The sequence below is a fragment of the Orycteropus afer genome, unplaced genomic scaffold, assembly GCF_000298275.1.
Source record: "Orycteropus afer afer isolate SDZICR_OR568_19922 unplaced genomic scaffold, OryAfe1.0 scaffold00288, whole genome shotgun sequence".
In the NCBI taxonomy this organism is placed as follows: Eukaryota; Metazoa; Chordata; class Mammalia; order Tubulidentata; family Orycteropodidae; genus Orycteropus; species Orycteropus afer.
Window position 1 is genome coordinate 1,904,693 of NW_006921875.1, and position 21,905 is coordinate 1,926,597.

At 42.5% G+C, this 21,905-nt stretch overlaps 1 pseudogene; it reads right to left on the minus strand.

Annotated features, from left to right (window-relative positions):
- Window positions 1–18,822: 18,822 nt before the first annotated feature.
- LOC103205449 lies at window positions 18,823–20,604 on the minus strand (annotated as a pseudogene).
- Window positions 20,605–21,905: the final 1,301 nt, after the last annotated feature.

Consider the following 21,905-nt stretch of genomic DNA (forward strand, 5'->3'; position numbering starts at 1 on the left):
CCTTCTGATAACATGACCAAGTACATGTGACAAAATTTGACCATTTATACTTCTAAGGGGCATTCTGGCTGTACTTCTTCCGAGACAGATTTGTTTGTTCTTCTGGCAGTCCATGGCATTTTCAGTATTCTTTGCCAACACCACAATTCAAATGCATCAATTCTTCTATAAGAATAAGGAATAAATTTTCCTTATTCGTTGTCCAGCTTTCACATATATATGAGGCTATTGAAAATACCATGGATTGAGTCAGGTACCCCTTAGTCTTCAAAGTGACATTGTTGTTCTTTAATGCTTTCAAGAGGTCTTTTGTAGCAGATTTTCCCAGTGCAAAGAAATCATCTGATTTCTTGACTACTGCTTCTATGAACATTGATTGTGGATCCAGGTAAAATGAAATCCTGGCAATGTCAATCCTTTCTCCATTTTTCATAATGTTGCTTATTGGTCCAGTTGTGAGGATTTTTGTTTTCTTTATGTTGAGGTGTCATCCATACTGAAGACTGTAGTCTTTGATCTTCATCAGTAAATGCTTCAAATCCTTTCAGCAAGCAAGGTTGTGTCATCTGCATATTGTAGGTTCTTAATTGTTCTTCCTCCAATCCTGATGCCACATTCTTCTTCATATAGTCCAGTTTCTCATATTAATTGCTCAGCATACATATTAAATAAGTATGGTGAAAAGACACAACTCTGACACACTCTCTTCCTGATTTTAAAGCATTCAGTATCTCCTTGTTCTATTCAAACAACTGCCCCTTTGTCTATGGACAGGTTCCTCATGAGTCCAATTAAGTGTTATGGAATTCCCATTCTTTGCAATGTTATCTATAATTTTGTATGATCCACACAGTCGAATGTCTTAGCATAGTCAATAAAACACAAGTAAACATCTTTCTAGTATTCTTTGCTTTCAGCCAAGATCCATATGACATCAGCAATGATATCCCTCAATCCACATCCTTTTCTGAATCCAGCTTGAATTTCTGGCAATACCTTATCTATGTACTACTGCAGCTGTTTCTGAATTGTCTTCAACAAACTTTTACTTGCATGTGATATTAATGATATTGTTCAATGATTTCCTCATTCTATTGGATAACCTTTCTTTGGAATAGGTACAAATATGAATCTCTTCCAGTCAGTTGGCCAGGTAGCTATCAAATTTCTTGACATAAAGGAATGAGCACCTCCAGTGCTGCATCCATTTGTTGAAACATCTCATTGGGTGTTTCATCAATTCCTGGGGGCTTGTTTTTCACCAATTCCTTCAATGCAGCTTGGACTTCTTCCTTCAATACCATTGGTTCTTGATCACATGCTACCTCCTGAAATGGCTGAATGTTGACCACTTCTTCGTGATATAGTGACTCTGTGTATTCCTTCCATCTTCTTTTGATGCTTCCTGCACCATTCAATATTTTGCCCATAGAATCTCTATTTCAATATTGCAACTCAAAGCTTGAATTTTTTCTTCAGTTCTTTCAGCTTGAGAAATACCAAGCGTGTGCTTCCTTTTTTGTTTTAAGATTTCAGGTCTTTGCACATTTCATCATAATACTTTACTTTGTCTCCTCAAGCTGCCCTTTGACTCTTCTGTTCAGCTCTTTCATCTTGTCATTTCTTCCATTTGTTTTTAGCTACTCTGTTTTAAACAGCAAGTTTCAGAGTGTCTTCTGACATCCATTTTGGTCTTTTGTTCCTTTTTTGTCTTTTGAATGACCTTTTGCTTCTTCACGTATGTTGTTCTTGATGTCATCCCACAACTCATCCAGTCTTTAGTCATTGACGTTCAATGTGTCAAATCTATCCTTTAGATGGTCTGTAAACTCAGGTGGGATATAATCAAGACCAAATTTGGCTATGTTGTACTTGTTTTAATTTTCTTCAGCTTCACCTTGAACTTGCAAATGAGCAATTGATGGTTCCACAGTCAGCTCCTTGGCTTGTTCTGACTGATGATATTGAGCTTCTCTATTGCCTCTATTAGCCATTAGAGAGACACAAATTGAAACAACAACTAGATATCTTATCACCCCAGCAATAATAGCAATAATTAAAAAAACCAGAAAACAACAAATGCTAGCGAGGGTGTGAGGAGATTGGAACACTCATATATTGCTGGTGGGATTTTAAAATGGTGAAAGCACTGGGAAAATAGTATGTTATATCCTTAGAAAGTTAGAAATAAAGTTACTATTTGATCCAGCAATCCCACTACTAGGTATATATCTAGAGAAAGAAGAGTTGTGATGTGAATAGATATACACACAATCATGTTCACTGCAGCGTTATTCACAATAGTAAAAAAATGGAAACAACTTAAGTGCTCATCAGTGGATAAATGGGTAAACAAACGATGGTCCATACACACAATAGAATACTACACAATTTAAAGAGTAATGATGAAGCCATGGAACATCTCACAACATGGATAAACCTGAAGGACATTATGCTGAATGAAATAAGTCAATCACAAAAGGACAAATGTTGTGTGAGATCATAATTATAAAAAATCAAGTAAAAGTTTACACACAGAAAGAAACATTCTTTGATGGCTATCGGGGTGGGAGGGAGAGAGAGGGAAAAATCACTAACTAGATAGTAGACATGTATTAACTTGGGTGATGGTAAAGGCAACATGCATTAACGGGGAGGTCGGCATAACACGACCAAAGCAAAGGAAGACATTGGGAGATATACAGGAGTGAAAGGCAAGAATGATAAATACAACTATGTATATAATCCTGCAATAGCTAATAACAAACAATAATTTACTAGTGAATACTTAAGTAGATATGTAAGCTGAACAGATGTGGGATGGCATATGGGAGTATACTCGTGATCTATGTAGTTTCAGCAGAGGATATTTCTACATATCTATTTGTATGTGCTGCAAATATATCCATGCATATCACTGCCATCGAGTCAATTCTGACTCATGGTGACCCACACTGGGTTTCTAAGGTGGTAAACCTTTGTGGAAGCAGACTTTCCCATCTTTGTTCTATGGAGTAGCTGGTGGGTTTGAACCACTGATCTTTTGATTGGCAGCCAAATGCCTTAACCAGTACACCACCAGAGCTCCAATAGTAGAGCAAACTACAGTTATGCAAACTTCTTAGCCACACCAAACAGCTTGATGGACTGAGTCACTAGGCTTGAGGGTTTAGGATCATAGTCTCAGGGGACATCTAGGTCAATTGTAATAGCATTGTCCATAAAGACAAGGTTTTACATTCTCCTTCAGTGAGTAGCAACTTGGGACTAAAAAGCTTATGAGCAGCCATCTAAGATATAACTATTAGTCTCTTCTTGTCTGGAGCAAAGAAGGGTAAAGAAAATCAAAGATTTAAGGAAACAATTGGTGCACAGGACGAATGGACCATGCAAACCACAGTCTCCACTACCCTGAGACCAGAAGAACCAGATGGTTCCCGGTTACCACTACAAACTTCTCTGATCAGAATCACAACAGAAGATTCTTGGACAGAATGAGGGAAAATGTAGAACAAAATTCAAAATTATAAAAAAGACCAGATTTACTCATCTGATAGAGAATGGTAGAATCCCCAAGACTGTGGCCTTTAGACACCCTTCAAGTGTGGAACTGGACCCACTCTAAAAGATCACATTTAAGCCAAACAATAGACCTATAAATTGAACAAAAACACCCATGAAGAACACAGTCCTCAGAACAATTAACTATACAAGACCAAAAGGGCAGCTATTGCTTGAAAACAAAGCTCAGAAGGCAGGAAAGATGGGTCGATGGAAATGGGAAACCCAGGGACGAAGTGAGAAAAGTGTTGTTACACTGAGAGGATTGCAACTAATGTCATGAAACAAAATGTGTATTAATTGGTGAATGGGTAACTAAAACTTTCACCCTAAACACAAGAAAATGTCCAAAAACAAAAAGAAAAGGAGCTAAAGCAGGCCCCTTTAATCCCAGTAACTAAAAATATGGGTGGGAAGGATCAAAATGTATAAAAATTATCAAGCTATGGAAAGGAGAATATGGTCTTCTCTATAAAATTCTAAAATACTAGTATCTCCCTTCTTGTCCGGGAACTTAAAAGAGACTATTTTAGGATAAATTAAAGGAGGTCCTATTTTGAACAACTTTTCTTTATGCAGGAAGTAATATGGGCTAAAAATACAACTCGCTTCAGGAAGAGTTTACATAAATCACTGGGAAACATATCTATGTCAGCTTAGTGAGAAGGAACTAAGGATATTCAGAGAAGTCCCTGGGTGGCACAGATAGGTAGTGCTTGACTTACTAAGCCAAAAGGTTGGTGGTTCGAACCCAACCAAAGGTGCTTCAGAAGACAGGCCTGGTGCTCTGCTTCCACAAGTTCATAGCCTTGAAAACCTTACAGATCAGTTCTACTCTGCACGTGGGGTCACCATGAGTCAGAATTAACTTAAGGACAACTAACAACAGCAACAACAAGGATGCTCAGAGGCCATCCCAAGTGTGTTGATGCTCAATCCACTCTTCCTGGACACCCAGGCAGTTCAAAGTGCCCTCCCCTTTGCTCTGGGTGAGTGAGAAAGCTTCCCTTGGGCACACTGCACTGGCATCATTCCTTTAAGCATCTCTCTCCCGTATTCAACCATAAGGAGGGACGGTGTCTCCATGGTGGTATAAACTGTTAATGTGCTTGGCTGCTAAGAGTTCAGAGGTTCAGATTCATACAGGTGCTTTGGAAGAAAGTCCTGGAGATCTACTTCTGAAAACTCAGCTGTTGAAAACCCTGTGGAGCATACTTCTACTCTGACACACGAGGGGTCGCCATGAGTCTAAGTCAGCTCAACAGTGACTCGTTATGTTTGTTTTGTCTTTTTTTTTTTAAGCCTAACAAGGGTTTGATGCAATAAACATTGGACCAAACTACACATTGATTTTGGACATTTTCTCCCATAAAATGCCCTGAGACATTTCCTATGATCACATAATGTCTCTTCCAAGTTGCCCTAGAAAGAAACTCAAGCACTTCTCTCTAGGTCAAGCAGCTCTATCCTTCCATTCCTGGTATTTGTTCCTATGTACCTCTAGTTGGATTAGACGACGTGTAGCATTGGGAAAGTCAACTGCGAAGGAACTGTTTCAAGTGCTGAGGAGCAGGGATATCTCCTTGAGGACTAAGGTGTACCTGACACAAGCTATGATATTTCCAATCGCCTCGTATGCATGTGAGAGCTGGACAATGAATAAGGAAGACCAAAGAAGAGTTGATGCTTTTGAGTTGTGGTGCTGGCAAAGAATGCTGAAAGTATCGTGGACTGCTAAAAGAACTAACAGATCTGTCCTGGAGGAAGTGCAGCCAGAATGCTCCTTGGAAGCAAGAATGGCCAGACTTTGTCTCACCTATTTTGGTCATGTTGTAAGAAGGGACCATTCCCTGGAGAAGGATGTCATGCTTGGTAGGGTGGAGGGTCGACGAAAGAGGGGGAGGCCTTCAATGAGATGGATTGACACGGTGGCTGCGATGATGGGCTCAAGTATAGCAGGGATTGTGGGGCTGGCGCGGGATCGGGCAGTGTTTCGTTCTGCTGTGCATGGGGTCGCTATAAGTCGGAAACGACTCGATGGCACTTAACAACAACATCAACAACAACCTCTGGTTGGATAGTGGTTAAAGCATTTGACTGCTAACCAAAAGATCTGCAGTGTGAACCCACCAGCTGCTCCCTGGGAGAAAGATGAGACAGTCTGCGTCTGTAAAGATTTACAGCCTTGGAACCTTAGGGGCAGTTCTCCTCTGTCCTGGAGGGTCACTATGAGTTGGAATCAAGTTTGGTTTTGGTTTCTATGGAGTCATTGACTTTATGAACATAGTGCCTTCAACCACAGAGGAAGCAAGATGGGAGGGGTGGTGGTTAAATGCTTGGTTGTAAAGAATGTTCTTTCTTCTTCCACATGTGCAATATTCCAGCTTTCCCAAACCACCTGTAGAGTGTTGTAGTTTTCATTGCAGGCTCCAGAGACAGACTGATTTAATTTGAATCCTCACTCTACCCCCTGCCTGCTCCATGAACTTGAGCAAGTTACTTAATGTCTTTGTGCTCATAATGCTTCATCAGTAAAAGGATGGTAATTACGTGTACATTGTACAGGGTTGTTATAAGAATTAAATGAGATAGTGTATCCAATGTTTAGTTTGTTGTTCCTGTTGTTAGCGCTGTGACTCATGGCACCCTTATGTATATCAGAATGAAATGTTGTATGGTCCTGTGCCATCTTCATGATCATTGATATTTCTGAGTTCATAGGAAGACTTTACTCTAGTCCTGGTCCATAGGAAGAGTTCAGTAAATACATAAGTCAGTATAACTAGAATATGCTGCAGTAACAAAAGGGGCAGAATCTCAATGGCTTAAAACAACAAAGTATTGTTGCTCACTCATGCGCATGCCCACACAGTAGACAGGGGTTTCTGTCCACTGAAGCCATGCAGGGAACTAGGCTAAAAGAGCAGCCACCTGTATCTCATGTCACAGGAAGGGAAAGAGAAAGTGGCAAGTAACTCACTGCCTCTTAAATCTTCCATCAGAAGCTACACATGTTACTTTCACTCCTACTTCATTGACCAAAGCAAGTGAACACATGGCGCCACTTAACTCCACCAAGAGAGGGAAGTGTGCCCTTACCATGTGCCTAGAAATTGGGAGAACCAGAAATACGGTAATCCCCTCTTATTCATAGGGGATACATTCTAAGACCCCCGGTAGATGTCTGAAACCTCAGAGAGTACCAAACCCTAGATATACTGTTTATTTGTTTGTTTCTATACATACATACCTATGATGAAGTTTAATTTATAAATTAGGCACAGTAAGAAGTTAACAACAGTAGCTAATAATAAAATAGAACAATTATTACATAAAATAAGGATTAAACACAAGGGCTGCAATACCCCAACAATCACGCTGATAAACTAGACAGCTACTAAGTGACTAACAGGTGTCTTCTGTTAGAGTAGTACTCATTCACTCATTGCCATTGAGTCAGATCTCACTCATAGTGACCCCTCCTTGGGTTTTCGAGGCAGTATCACTATGGAAGTAGATCACCCAACCTTCCTTCCGAGGAGCAGCTGGTGCGTTTGAAACACCAGCCTTCTGGTTAGCAGTCAGATGCCTTAGGCACTATGCCACCAGATCTCCTAGAGCAGTACTAGAGGGCCAAAACAATGATATTATTACTTGCCATCGAGTCAGCTCCAACTCACGGCACCCCCGTGCACAACAGAACAAGCATCACTCGGTCCTGTGCCGTCTTCAGGGTCGTTGGTATGCTTGAGTCCACCGAGGCAGCCTCTGTGTACTTTGAGCGCCTTCTGACCTAGTAGACTCATCTTCTAGCACTATATTGGACAATATTCTGTTGTGATCTATAAGGTTTTCATTGGCTGATTTTTGGAAGCAGATCACCAAGTCTTTCCTCCTAATCTGTCGTAAGCTGGAAGCTTCACTGAAACCTGTCCACCATGAGGGACCCTGCCTGTGTTTGAAATACTGATGACATTGCTTCCAGCATCACAGCAACACACAGGCCACCACAGTGCAACAGACTGGTTTTTTATGACAGTGTCCTCAGACAATACACCTTCAGGATCTCACAAGCACAGATGTAAGGAGTCAGTGATGTGAAACAAGTAGCTTTCTCTGCCTGAAATCAGCTATCAGTTCTGTACCTTAGCCCAGCACCATACCTTAGCCCAAAACCCATGGCCATCGAGTTGATTGTGACTCATTGCAATTCTATAGGACACAGTAGAACTGCCCTGTAGTGTTACCAAGGCTGTAAATCTTTATGGAAGAAGGCTGCCTCATCTTTCTCCTGCAGAGCTGCTGGTGGGTTTGAACCATGGATCTCTTTGTTAGCAATCAAATGCTTTAACCACAGCACCACCAGAGCTTCTTCAGTCCAGCACAGGCTGCAGTAAAACACATTTTCTCTCCCCACCACAGTTCTTTCCAAATACCACGTTCTTTTATAATATACATTGTCAATAGCCAATCATTTGTGAGCAGCCTAATATTTCAGTGTGGTTACAGGACAGATGGAGAGCTAAGCTTCCAGGGAGAAAATGGAAACAAATTTCTCTTTTTTCTTCCGAAGCTTAAGAAACAACGAAACAGTACTTTAGAAAAATAACCCTAGGTCCTCCGTTCTGTCAAGTAGTTTAATGTGAGGGCCTTTCAAAAAAAAAAAAAAAAATCTCTTGTCGGGGTGAGAGGTGCTAGAGGCAGAGAAGAGCCCTCCCTGGTCTAAATGGTACCTTAAATGTTTTTCAGTGATTTACGTAGCAAATAACTAAAACGCACAGGGAAGCTGGTAACTTCTCATTTGATCTTTCCTGCAGAGAAGACTAGAAGGGGAGGCTGCTTAGGAGACTTCAGAGGCCACTAAACTGCTTTCTATTGATTTTATACTAAGATACTTTATCACTCTTGTTGCTTTAAAAAGAAATGCAATCTGTGTCAGGGTCTAAATAGACTTTCTTAGAAAAACCAGGCTCCCTTCGCCCACATAGGCTAATGTGAAGGGTGTTTATCAGCTTTGCCAAATCAACTTTGGGGATTTTTTTATTTTTTCAAGAAGCATCTCTCCTGCTGTAACATCCCAGTCTTGGGAGGGTTGTATCTGGAGTCGCGTTTCCTTTCGAGATGAAAAAGATCTGGAAGTCATCTTAAAAATCATATCCTTCAGTCCCCATCTTGTGCTACTGGGGAAAACGAGGCCCCAGGGTGTTAGAAACTCATCTCAGTCACTCAGCAGCCAGAGACAGAGACAGAGCAGCCCTGGCCGAGAATTCCACAATCTCAGAACTGGCATCAATTTTAAACCCCAGGTACCTTCTCCTGAAGCAGGGTCACTCCCTGTGAGTCAAGATGTTAATAGATTCACCCAAGGCTACTAAAAGGACACAGAATGATGATGCATGTTTTTCCCATTAATGCTCTCAATGCCATGTACATATGGCCTATTTCTGGACTATATTTGGAATACCCATATCTCCTGTGTTAAGAATTCAGTAAATAAAAATCCTAACCTACAAAACTAGTAAATCATAGCCATCCTTCATTTTACAAAATGGTTCAATGTAAGGAAAGGCCTGATTTCTAGTCTTGACTTTGCCATCATCTGGGTTGTGTGCCTGTGGAAAACTTAGTTTATCAGTTTGGGCTTGAGTTTCCTCATGTATGAGTTGAAGGAGTTGAAAGAGTTAATCTTTAAAAATCCTTTTAACTGGAAGTACTTTGTGAATCCATTACACAAAGCAAAACAAGTTTCCCTGATAAGTTGTTTCCATTTTAATTTTTGTTATTTATTATTAAATCTTTCAGATTTACAAGAAAGCATGAAAAAATAATGCAATGATCATCTGTGAAGCCACTTCCCTATTAAGATGAAAAACATTAGAAAGACATTTAAAGCTTCCTCTGTAGTCCTCGGAGTCCCTTGCTGGCACAAACGGTTAAGTGCTGGGCTACTAACCAAAAGGTTAGCAGTTTGAATCCACTCAGGCTCCTTGAAAGGAAGGCCTGTGATCTGTTTCCAAAAGCTCACAGCCTTGCAATTCAGTTCTACTCTGACTCACATGAAGTCCTCGTAAGTTGGAATCAACTTGACAGCAACTGTTCGGTGTGCTTTTACAAAGTCCTCAGTAAGCCGCATCCCCTGCTTTCCACATCACCCCAGCTATAACCTGTACCCTGAACTTGGTGCTTACCATACTCATGCATTTCTTTATAGTTTTACCTTGTATGTTTATGTTCTTAAACAATAGATAATCCTATTTTGCATATTTTGAGCATATAAATGGAATAATGCTGTCTATTTGTGACATTCTATTCTAGATCCCATCCTTGCCATGTTGGCTGCAGTTCATTTATTCTCCATGTTGTAATTATTCCATTGGTTGAATACACTAAGTTTACTTATATTCTCTAAGGAGCCCTTGTGGTACAGTGGGTAAGTGTTCAGCTACTAACCAAAAGGTTGGCTGTTCAATGAACCTAGTGGTTGGTTACAAATGAAAAAGATGCACTAGCAGTCCGCTTTTGTAAATATTACAAAATTTCTGTAGGGTTGCTATAGTGTCTATGACTTGGAATCAACTCATCAAGTATGGATATGCATATTCTCTGATCGATAGGCACAAATTGTTTCTTACTTTTCACTATTAAGACAACCCTGCTTTTAACAGTATTTCCTGTGCCTACAATACTCATGTGAGGGCTCTTTTGGACATTGCATTGAGGAAAATTGGTGGATGCTTTGCATGCAAAACCTAGACAATGAATAAGAAAAACTGAGGAAGAAATTGATGGATTTGAATTGTGGTGTTGGCAAAGAATACTGAATATATCATGGACTGCCAGAAGAATGAACAACTCTGTCTTGGAAGAAGTACAACCAGAATGCCCCTTAGAAGTAAGGATGGTGAAACTTCATCTCACATACTTTGGATGTGTTGTCAGAAGGACCCAGTCCCTGGAGAAGGACATCATGCTTGGTAAAGTAGAAGGTCAGTGACAAAGAGGAACATCTTCAATTAAATGGGTCGAAACAATGACTGCAAAAATGGGCTCAAACATAGCAATGATTGTGCGAATTATGCAGGACTGAGCAGTGTTTTTTTCTGTTGTATATAGGGTTGCCAGGAGTTGGAACTGACTCAAGGGCACCCAATAACAACAAGAAGATATAAAACCAAACCAGTTACCACCTAGTCAGTTCTGACTCATGGAGACCCCATGGGTGTCAGAGTAGAGTAGAATCACGCTAAATAGGGGTTTCAAAGGCTGTCTTTTGGAAGTAGATCTGGATCTTTCCTCCAAGGCACCTCTGGGTGAACACTTGAACCATTTACACCATCCATAGACACCATGAAGGTATTGTTGTTGATGCTGTTAGGTGCTATCAAGTCAATTTTGACTCACAGTGAAGTGACCCCAAGTAACAGGGTGGAACTGCCCCCCATAGGTTTTCTAGACTGTAACTTTTATAAGAGCAGATCTCCTGGTCTTTGTCCTGTGGAAACACTGAGTGGGTTCAAATCACCAACCCTTTGGTTATTAGCTGAGTGTTTAGCTGTTTGCACCCCCAGGGACTCCACTGAAGTATTAGCCTCATATCTTTATGCTATTGACTTTTCCTGTCCATGAGCATGATCGACCGACCTCTCCATTTATTTAACTCTAATGTTATGTCTTTGAATAATTTTATAATTTTATCCATAACAGGCTTGTTTTTGTTGCTATCATAAATGGCTCTCTGTCTATAGGAATGTAATTAATTTTGGTATACCAATCTTATAAAAGAGCATACATGCTGATATTGCTTATTAATTGTAGTAATTTTTCTGTAGAATCTTTGAGATTTCTATGTAGATAATCATATTATCATGTCATCTTAGTTTTGGTCTTTCTCATCCTTACTTACACCTAGGATTTGGCCATACTGGCTATACAGCCAGCATCCATTCCCCCTTTTTTCCCATCAGCAGAACCCAGAATCACTTCCTTAGCAATATGCCCAGCTCACTGAATCCACCAGCCTCCCTTGCAACTCCTCTTTTGCATAAAAAACAGCTCTGGCCAATGGAATGTAAACTGAAGTCCCTGTTGATGAAGGCTCTTTTCTAAACCAAAGACCAAGCTTTGTGAAAGAAGGCTTCTGGGGTTCCCCTTATTCACACCTGAAGGTTGGGCAATCCTACTTCCGTAGCGATACTGCCTCGGAAACCCAAGGAGGTGTCTCTATGAGTCGGGGCTGACTCGACGGCACATAACAGCAACAGCAACAGCACAGACATAAAGCCTAGAGTAGCAAGGCCAGATTGCTTTCTAATAATTTCTCATCTTGAGGTTTCCTGGATCACATGAGTAATATACATTTGAAACCCGAACTTATAAGCAGACAGACTGTTAGGAAAACTCAGGGCAAATTTTTTGAACCACAAAAAGGTCAGGCTGAGCCAGACAAAGTGCTTTCCATCTCCCTTTTGACAATTAGTAAATTGTCTTCTCTATTGGCCTAACCACCCAAGGACGCCCAGTTTGGGCAGTGGGCTCAGTTTCATCTTCTCACCTTGGGCAGTCCAACACTTGTCTCCTGGCACCACTAACAGCCAAGCCTCGTAGATACCAAGATTGCTAACATCTTCAACAGCCATGGCCTCAGCACCTGCTTACTGCTCTGGCCCCGAGCTTCCTCTTCATTGTTGGTCTTTGAGAATTTCCCTTATGTTTTTGAAAGCTCAACTAAGCATCTGAGAGTACGTTTGATATATTTTATCCAAGATTTGTAGATATTTGGTAGTGGAAGAGTTTTCAGATTGGAAATGGAAGTCCTTCCTGCTACTAATTTAGTTCATGGTTGAATTTACAAAATATCTGCATACATTCACCTGCTCTCCAGCAAATCTTTTGCAGAGAGGGAGCTGTTCTCACTCAACACATGTCTGCTCAGCACCTATCTCTGCCAGGTACTCTCTAGGTTTAGGGAATACGGAAAGGAAAAAGACAACCAATTCTCTACCTACACAGAACTTCGAATTAGTGGGAAGACATACAATGAACAGTTAAACAAATCAGTAAGATCTCAAAGAAGGATAAATGCTGTGAAGAAAATGAATGTGGTAAAATGAAAGAGAGTGGGAAGGGAAATAGCATTAGTCAGGTTAATCAAGAAGACTTCATAGAGGTGACATTTCACTGAGGCTGGAAGGTCAAGAAGCCACCATATAGAGATCTGGGAGTAAAGATTCCAGATGAGAGGATCAAAAAAGAAAGAAAGGAAGAAAGGACAAAACGAAATCCACTACCACTGAGTCAACTCTATGAGACTGGGTCAAGCTGCCCCACAGAGTTTCCAAGGCTGTAATTGCTCAGGAAGCAGACTGCCACATCTTTCTTCTGAAGAGCAACCATCCTCAGATAGGTTCAAACTGCTGACTTTTTGCTTAATTGAGCACATAACCACTGTGCCATTGGGGTTCCCTGTCATGTGTCTAGGACACAGTGGATATAGTCTTAGTTTTACATGTTGCTACTTCCCAATGTGCCAGAGCCAATGATGGGTACAACATATTCTTGCTACTCAAAGGGGCATCTAATTTGTCTAGAGTAATTCGTGGATTTTTAAAAAATTATTTTTAGAATAAATTCATTAGCAGCAGCCAAAACATAAACAGCATGAGTTTTCCTTTTTTTTTTTTTCCCTCCCCCATTAATAAAAGAGAATGTTGTCCTGAGTATATCCAGTTATCAAACTCACAGACAGGGTAGTTACTCAGCAGAGCATGGCAGTGGGATGCCCCGCAAGATTACATTGTTTCCAGAAAATTCTCCAGTCCTGACTCCAGAGATGGCTGCTGTTGCTTGCCAATGTTGAGCTGTTTTCACTGTGGCCAAGTGGAGAGAGCCCTGGATGAATTGGGCCAACCTGCAGATGACCTCGGAGAGGAGGTACCATTTGCGCTACTTGGTGGAAGGGCAGTGAGTGTTCTAGGCTGGGGAAAAGCAGGACCTCTAGGTGATGGGAACCTCCAGGTGACAGATACTACTTGAGCAAATGTACTAAAGCAGGAAAGGAAGTGGTAGGTTGCAGGAACTGTTCTCTGAAATCAACTATTTGGGTAAAGACCCTGGCTGTGCCACTTACAAACTTTGTAACCTTGGGAAGCTCCTATGACCTCTCTGGACTCCATTTTCCTTACCCATAGTAAGGAGATCATGTGCATCTCCCTTACAGGGCTTTCCTGTCAATATGAAACAAGACAATTCACATGAAGTGCTTGTCATTTAAAAACCCATTGCCATCAAGTCAATTCCGACTCACAACAACCCTATAGCACAGGGCAGAACTGCCCCATAGGGTTTCCAAGTCTGAAATCTTTCATAGAAGCAGACTCCCTCATCTTTTTCCTGAAGAGCAGCTGATGGGTTCAAACCACCAACCTTTCAGTTAGCAGCCAAACACTTAACCACTGTATCATCAAGGCTCCTTGCTTGTCCCATACTGACTTCCAAAGAAACTTCAGCCAAGATTACTCTCATTATGGAGGCAGTGGTGGTTCGGTGGTAGAATTCTTGCCTTCCAATCAGGAGAGCCAGGTTCAATTCCCAGCCAATGCTTCTCTCCACAGTTACAATCTGTCTGTCAGTAGAGGCTTGTGTGTTGCTGTGATGCTGAACAGGTTTCGGCACAGCTTCCAGACTGAGATGAACCAGGAAGAAAAGCCTGATGGTCTATTGCTGAAAAGCAGCAAACGAAAACCCCATGGCTCACAACAGTTTGATCCACAACTAAGTTTGGGGATGGTGCGGGACTGGGAAGTGTTCTGTTCCATTGTGCAGGGGGTCACCATGAGTCAGGGGCCACCTCCACAACAGCTAACAACACTATAATTCTATGTCACTAGTGCATAAAATGGGAGCTCTGGTAGCATAGTGGCTAAGGCACTTGACTGCTTACCAGAAGGCTGGCGGTTCAAACCCACCAGCCACTCCTCGGAAGGAAGGTTGGGCAATCCTACTTCCGTAGTGATACTGCCTCGGAAACCCAAGGAGGGGTCGCTATGAGTCAGGGCTGACTCGACGGCAAACAACGACGACGACGAGTGCATAAAATATTTGCTGAGGCAAGGCCAGAGCTTAAGCCAAGGAGGTTAATGGGTGCCAGACTGTGATGGGTCCTGTGACCATATAAGAGGTTGGAATCCTTTTCTAGTTCTTTCTATCATTTCTACTCCTGCTTATCCAGGCACAAGCTCAGCCAAGCAGTCCCCCAGCCAAAGGAGATGACTACTCCTTCTTGTCTGACTCCCACGTCCCGATGTCTTGAACCAACTTCTCCCCAGCTCTTTTCCAGATTCCTCTCTGCTCTTTGCAAACACCATCCAATCCTCCTCTTATCCCACAGTCCTCCCTCAATCCTCAAGAAGCATTTCTCCCCATCATTTCTGTTTGTTTACACTTTCCTGCTCCCCAGAAATATTACTTTATCCAGCAATTGTGCTTGTTATAAATTGGAATGCAAATAGCTACACATAAATCTGTATATACATTATTTACATGAAATATATTACAAATATAGAAACATAAGGCCCAGTGGGTCCAATTCATCAACCTTGCTACTCTTATGCCCATGGCAGTCAACTTCTGACCCATCACCAAGTCAGCAATCACCCCCCCACACACACACACACACACACACATCTGCACTGAACTTATATACAGGATAGATTTTCCCTACACTTCTAATTAGGGTAGGAGGCCACTGATCAGAGAGACGATGTTTTGTCTTCTCTTCTTTCTTACCACAAGGAGCAATTACTGATGTGTCATTCTCCTTGTAAACCTTTGCACAGCTCTCTAGAATGGGAGGAATTAAATTAAACCCCTGTAGAGGATTTGGGGCATCTCTATTTATGCAGCTAGGCTCGGCACAAATCTAATATTCTGTGAAGATGCTAAGCTCTGCGCAATTTGTGTGCACACAGCACCTTACACAAAGGCGCTCAATAAATATCTGTTGGTTGGTTGGTTACAAATAACAAAGCACCACTATAGCAACTGTGTAGTGCTATCTGTCCTGAGTGTTCATGCCTTTCTAGGTCAAGACCTTCGATATGTTAATAGCAGCCTGGGTTGAGATATGGGTGAGTCAGTGGTGGGGGAAGTTAGGTGGAGTGATTCTCCAGTTTGAGGCATCAAAGCCTCCCAGCCTGGTCTTCATGCTCAAACCCCCAGCCAAAACAGCAAAGCCCTTTGCTGGAGATGTTCAATCATAAAAAATAAAAATAGAAAAATAAAAGCTATTGCTATCAAGTTGATTTTGATTCTTAGCGACCCTGGAGGACAAAGTAGACCTACTCTATAGGGTTTTTAAGGCTGTGATTGTTACAGAAACAGACTGCCTCTTCTTCCTCCAGGGTGGCTGATAGGTTCAAACTATGATCCTTTCAGTTAGCAGCCAAGTGCACTTAACCACTGCACCACCAGGGCTCCTTTGTTTAACTACAGGGTAAATAATTATCGAAGGAGGGTGGTGCAGGTATAATCCTCCCAGGATTACGAAAGGAATTAGTAACCGCCTGGAAACTTTCTTATCCCTCCTTTACTCCATGGGGTGGATAAACAGCCTGACACCATGTACTCTTCCCTGCACATTTTGTCAGAAAAAAAAAAAAAAAAGCATTAAGGAGTGTTTCTGTCTTGTTTCCTTTTGATTTTTTTTTTAATGCCGCCAATTTGTTTGAGTGCCCTTGACCAAGATTTCTAGGAGCTGGTTCAAAGCTGAGAATCTGAATTATTCTTTTGGTGCTACTAAAATATAATCTGTCCCTTAGAATACACTTGGTTTGGGAAGCTTGCAGCCAAAGAAACTCAACAGGGGTTTCTCAACATGGGCAGCAGCTCTCTGTTTGCTGCCATCCCTGCACACCCTGTTGGGACGGGATCCTGGGTGGTTCATCCCTGTTGTAGAAGGATTAGGCAAGAGTCTGGGACCACACTGGGTAAGAGAGCCCTACCTCCTGCAGTTTGCAAGGCCATGATGAGAGCAGGTAGGCAGGAAGGCTGGGGGCTGGCTCCTGGGGCCATATTGCATCTCTACCCCCTGTGCACCTGCTGCCTCACCTTCCAGCAAATGGCAGTCTGATTACAAAGTGTGCCAACCTGGAACAGCAGCTTGGGGGTTGCCAGGGAAACCGTTCTCTGTGTTTTCTGGTGGACAGTGTGGCAGTTGGTGTGGGTGGCAACTGGGTCTGGAAGTCACTATGGATAGAGGAGAGCCCCAGGAATCCTTCCGTGCAAGACTAGGCATGAGCATGCCAGGGGAGGCAGCTGGACTCAGGGAAAGCTGGGCAAAAAGAGAAGAATAGTAATAGTAAAGATTAAAACTAAACCAAACCCATCGCCAGTAGGTCAGTTACAGCCTAGGAAGCCCTATGGGGAAGTTCTACTCTGTCCTAAAGGATCGCTATGAGTCAAAATATATTTGATGGCACACAACAACGACTATAATCTTTACAGGAGCAGAGCACCAGGTCTTTCTCCCACAAAGCCACTGGGTAGGTTCAAACAACCACTTTTGGCTGCCAGCTAAGCACTCAACTGTCAAGTTTACGTGGCTCCAGGACCAGTCCAGAAGTGGAAATGAGAGAACTAGGTTGTTATCAAACAATAAAACTGGTGGGGATGACAGTGTCAAGAGAGCCATCTTCTCCCCATCAAAGGGAGAGCTAATATTCAGCCCCAGCTAACTATGTCCTTTAGAACCACAGAAACCCACTCTTAGTACATCTTCCAGTTTTCCAAGAGAACCTTGAAGTGCCAATTTTTACATGCATTCTCTTGATTCTTCAGTCTTGGTGCTAATTCAAGACCATTTTCAATGCTGTGCAAGTAAAACTCAAGTCAGTGGGTTAGGTCCAGTCCTTGACCATCAATGTATGACCTTGGCCTTAAAATTCCTTGAGGGAGAGGGCATGATTTCCACTTCTCAGAGAGGACACTGAATCTCAAAGCAGGTGCATCACTTACCCTGGGCTATGTAGCCAGTGAGGTGCTCAGCAGACAGGTATATCTGGGCTGCATTGAGTATCAGAAATCCTTCTCCCAGGCTTGGGGTTCCCAAGTGCCATAACTTGGAACTACTGCCCATCTCATACTCTGAGTACCAGGACCTGGGACTGTGGGCAGCCAAATCCAAATGCCCCTCAGGACCACTGGACTAGTGCTGGCCAAACTTTAGATTCAATGCCTGGATCTCACCTCTGGAAATTCTGATTTGATCAATCTGGTGCAAGTTCCAGGCATTGGCCTTTTTTTTTTTTTTTTTAGAAACTGCTCTCTGTGATTCTAATGTGCAATGATGGGTGACGACCACCAAGCCAACCCCTTGCATAATTGCCAAACCCAAGCATCTGGGAATAAGTGTTCAGAAGAATAATTAGGAGTACAAGTATTAGAGACAGACAGCCATGTGTCTGAGTCCTGGCACTGACCCTTCCTAGCTGAGGAAACTTGGGAAAATCAATTTGCCTCTGAGACTCAGCTTCCTCAAGTGTATATTAGACATAATAATGACTGCATCTCCAGGCTCTGGTGAAGAATAAGCATGGTGATATTTGGACATAAAATGGTGCCTGGACTACAGTAAGCATTCAGTAACAGTTTGCCTTCATTTAATACAGCCCCCAGCTACAAGCCACACAAATACAGGAGGAAAGAGGAGTAAGTCAGAGCAGTTGGGGACATGAACAGTACCTATGTATCACTCAAGCACATGCCTCTAATGTTATTTCACAGCAGAGCCCTAGACAGCCTTGGGACCCAGGCCCAGATGGATTTAGCTGTCCCTTGATGAGGGGAAGGAGTCCTCGAGTGTGGTTGGTTAACTCCCTGTTCATATGCTACCCAAAAGATTGGAGGTTCAAATCCATCCATAGACACCTCAGAAGAAATGCTTGGAAATCTACTTCCAAAAGTTCACAGCCATTGCAAATCCTGGAAAACACAGAGCTCTACTCTGAAACACGGGGGTGCCATGATTCAAAATCAAGTCTAGAGTAACTGTTCTTTTGTTGTTGTTTTTATTGATTGATTGATTGAGATAAGTTATTTCTGTGATAAGGAGGAAAGAGGAACTCTCAATTCCTCCTCTCTCTTCTGGTGTCTGAACTAGGTTGTGGGCATCACATGGAGAGCAACATGTAAGAATTCCCTTGCAGACCTTGATCCTTTACAGCAACACAAAGGTGCCTGAGTTACGTGACTTGCAATCACTGTTTTCTAGACAGAAGTGCCAACTGGGGTGCTGTGCACTGCATCAGTGGTAGCTACATTCTCCTTCTTGTCTTCAAGTTTCATGGTGGGAAAGGGAAGCACTTCCTTGATGTTATCAGAGTCTGTGAGGAGCATGGTGACATGGTCGATGCCCATGCCCCAACCAGCTATCAGGGGCAGCCTGTATTTCAGGGTGGTACAGAAGTTCTTATCTATGAACACGGCCTCATCATCACCAGCAGCCTTGGCCTTGGCCTGTTCTTCAAACAGCTACCTCTGTCGCATGGGGTCATTCAGCTCATTGTAGGCACTACACACTTCCTTCTTCATGATGAAGAGCTCGAAGCACTCTTTAGAGCGGTGCCACTTGGCCAGAGGGCTCATTATCTGCAGGTGATCACAGATGAACATGAGATTGATGCAAGTCACTTCCAGGAAGTCACCAACCCGCTTATCAAGGAACCTGGCTTGGTCAGAGGTGGAGGGCATTCAACAGCTTTTGCTATGCAGATATCATTAAGGATTTTACGAGTTTCTTCCATTTCAAAGAGGTTTGTATCTGGCAGCTTCACCCCCAGGGCTTTCTCAAGCTCTTCCACCATGCTGATTCTCTGGAAGGGTGGAGTGAAGTCAATCTCATAGGCTTGGCCCTCAGGGCCATCTGGATGGTAGGTGACCTTGTAACCACCTGTGATGTGCTTCACCATTCCTGAAACCATCTTCTCTGTGATTTCCATGAGATCGTGATAGTCTGCATAGGCCATGTAGAACTCACAATGGTGAACTTAGACTTGTGAATCAGATCAATTCCTTCACTCCAGAACTGACATCCAGTTTCATAAACCCAGTCTAGGCCACCAACCACCAGCATCTTATTGTAGAGTTCTGGAGCAATTCTCATAGATAAGTTCATGTCTGGCTCATTGTGGTAGGTGATGAAAGGCCAAGCCACCACTCTCCCTGGGATGATGTCCATCATGGGAGTTTCAATCTCTAAGAATCCCAGCTCATCCAAGAAACTTCTTATGTATGTGATTATCTTAGAGCAGATGATAAATTTCTGCCTCACAAAGTCATTCAAGGTCAAGTCCAAGAATCTTTGATGATATCGTGTTTCCTTGTCTTTGATGCCAAAGTGGAGATGAGGCAGTATATGTAAACAGGGAGACAGCAGTATGATCTCGCAGGGAATGATGCTCAGCTCACCCTTCTTGGTTTTGCCTGGATTCCCCTAAACTCCAATTATGTCTCCCTAACATAGCTTGTTATTTATGTGAATAAATTCTTCTTCTCACTTATAATTCCTGGAATTGGCCATGACTTGCAATTTGACCCACTCCCCTCGAAGGTCATAGAAGATGAGTTTCCTCCAGAGGCTCTTTTGGCATGGATCTTACCTCCCACCTTTAAAGTGATGTCAGTTAGGTGGTCCCCACGCTATAGGTGACTATACTCTTTCATGAAGTGAGTGACCGAGATGTCCACATGGAACTTGTGTAGGTACGGGTCCTCCCCATTGACCTTCAGTTGGTGGACCGCTTGACTGCAGATCTTGTAGTATTGATTAGGGTCCTAGCTCTCCTCCTTGGTGCTCACAGCATTGTTGTCAGTGGTGTTGGTGGTGGTTAAAGTAGCAGCCTGGCTTAGCAGTTTCTCACTGAGCTCCTTCTGCTTGGCCTCCTTCTCTGCTACTTTCTTCTCAGCTTTCAGGCATCTCTTCAGCTCATTCTTACTCAGCTTCAGCTCACCGCCATCCACTTTCACTTCAGCCCCCTGCACCACGGCCATCTTTCCCAAAGGCCCAACCTAAAAGGTGGTTGTTGTTATTTTTATTGCTTCTTTTTAGTGGAGAATCACCCTTCATTTCTTCAAAATCTCACTTTTCATTTCCTTCCTTTAAGCCAAATCTTGAAGAATGTGGGCAGAAGAAGCTGACCCACATACTTATCCCCTTTGAAACCTTTAACAGCCAAATCCTCACTACCACCACCATCCCCCAAACTCATAATAGTTATTACATGAAGGAGACAGAAGCAATTTAAAGGAAAGCATCTTAGAAATATTAATCTAGTACTCGAGATCCCTAGAAAGATCTGTGTATCGGAATCCACATTTTCATGAGCATGTAATCCCCTAAAATTAGATTAAAACTGCTGTCTCTTGTCTAAATTAACTCATCTGGTAGAAAGCCCCTCCTGCTTTCCGAAGCCCTCAAGCTAAACCTCAGCTATGTAACAATTCATTATTAGCAGTCGCTTATTTGTACAACAGTGTTGAGTCACTAACCAGCCAGTCTGGCACAAACCAAAATGTTGCCTCTTTGAATACATGAAATGGGAAAGAACAGTCCTCCCATCAACCCTGCCACAGTGAAAGATACTCAGCTCTTCTTAGGGGATGATTTCTCCCAAGGAACAAAAGGTTAATAGTTACAGTTACAACTATGGAGGAATTATCACCAAATACCCCTTGGAAAAGTTTCAGGCTGGTGTCTCTGACCTGTTGGCATCATTGACCAATGCAATTTCACTGTGTCTTTAACCTGTGGATGGAAGTCCCCTTTCCAATTAGCAATTGAATGGAGCATGGAGTTTGCACAGCAAATCTGCAAGGGATACAGATTCATACAAGAAGACACTGTGGTCCATTATTGTAAAAATTCAAGGAAAGGTTTATATACGGAAAGAAATTTTCTTTGTTGGTTACCAGGGGTGGGAGGGGAGGAGAGGGAACACTGTTAGATAGGTAGAGACAAGTATTGATTTGATTTGGGTGAAGAGAAGGGCAATGTACCAAATGTGAGTGATCAACACGGTAGCACTGAGGAAGAGGAAGACATAGAGAAGTGCATGGGAGGTACAAACAACAAAGATGAACCCTTTTGCATGTTCAGTACTGCGTTGTCAGTGAGGGCAAACATGGATATACAGGACAGATGGGTGGACAGGCTGAACTATTAGGTATGTATATCCAGGGGAGGAGTGTGCCCATGACCATGTGTAGGGTTGTAGGGTTGGCAGACAATGTTTCTACAAGTGTATTTATATGTTCTGTAAGAATTCCCAGGTATATAGTAGAGCTGACAAGGG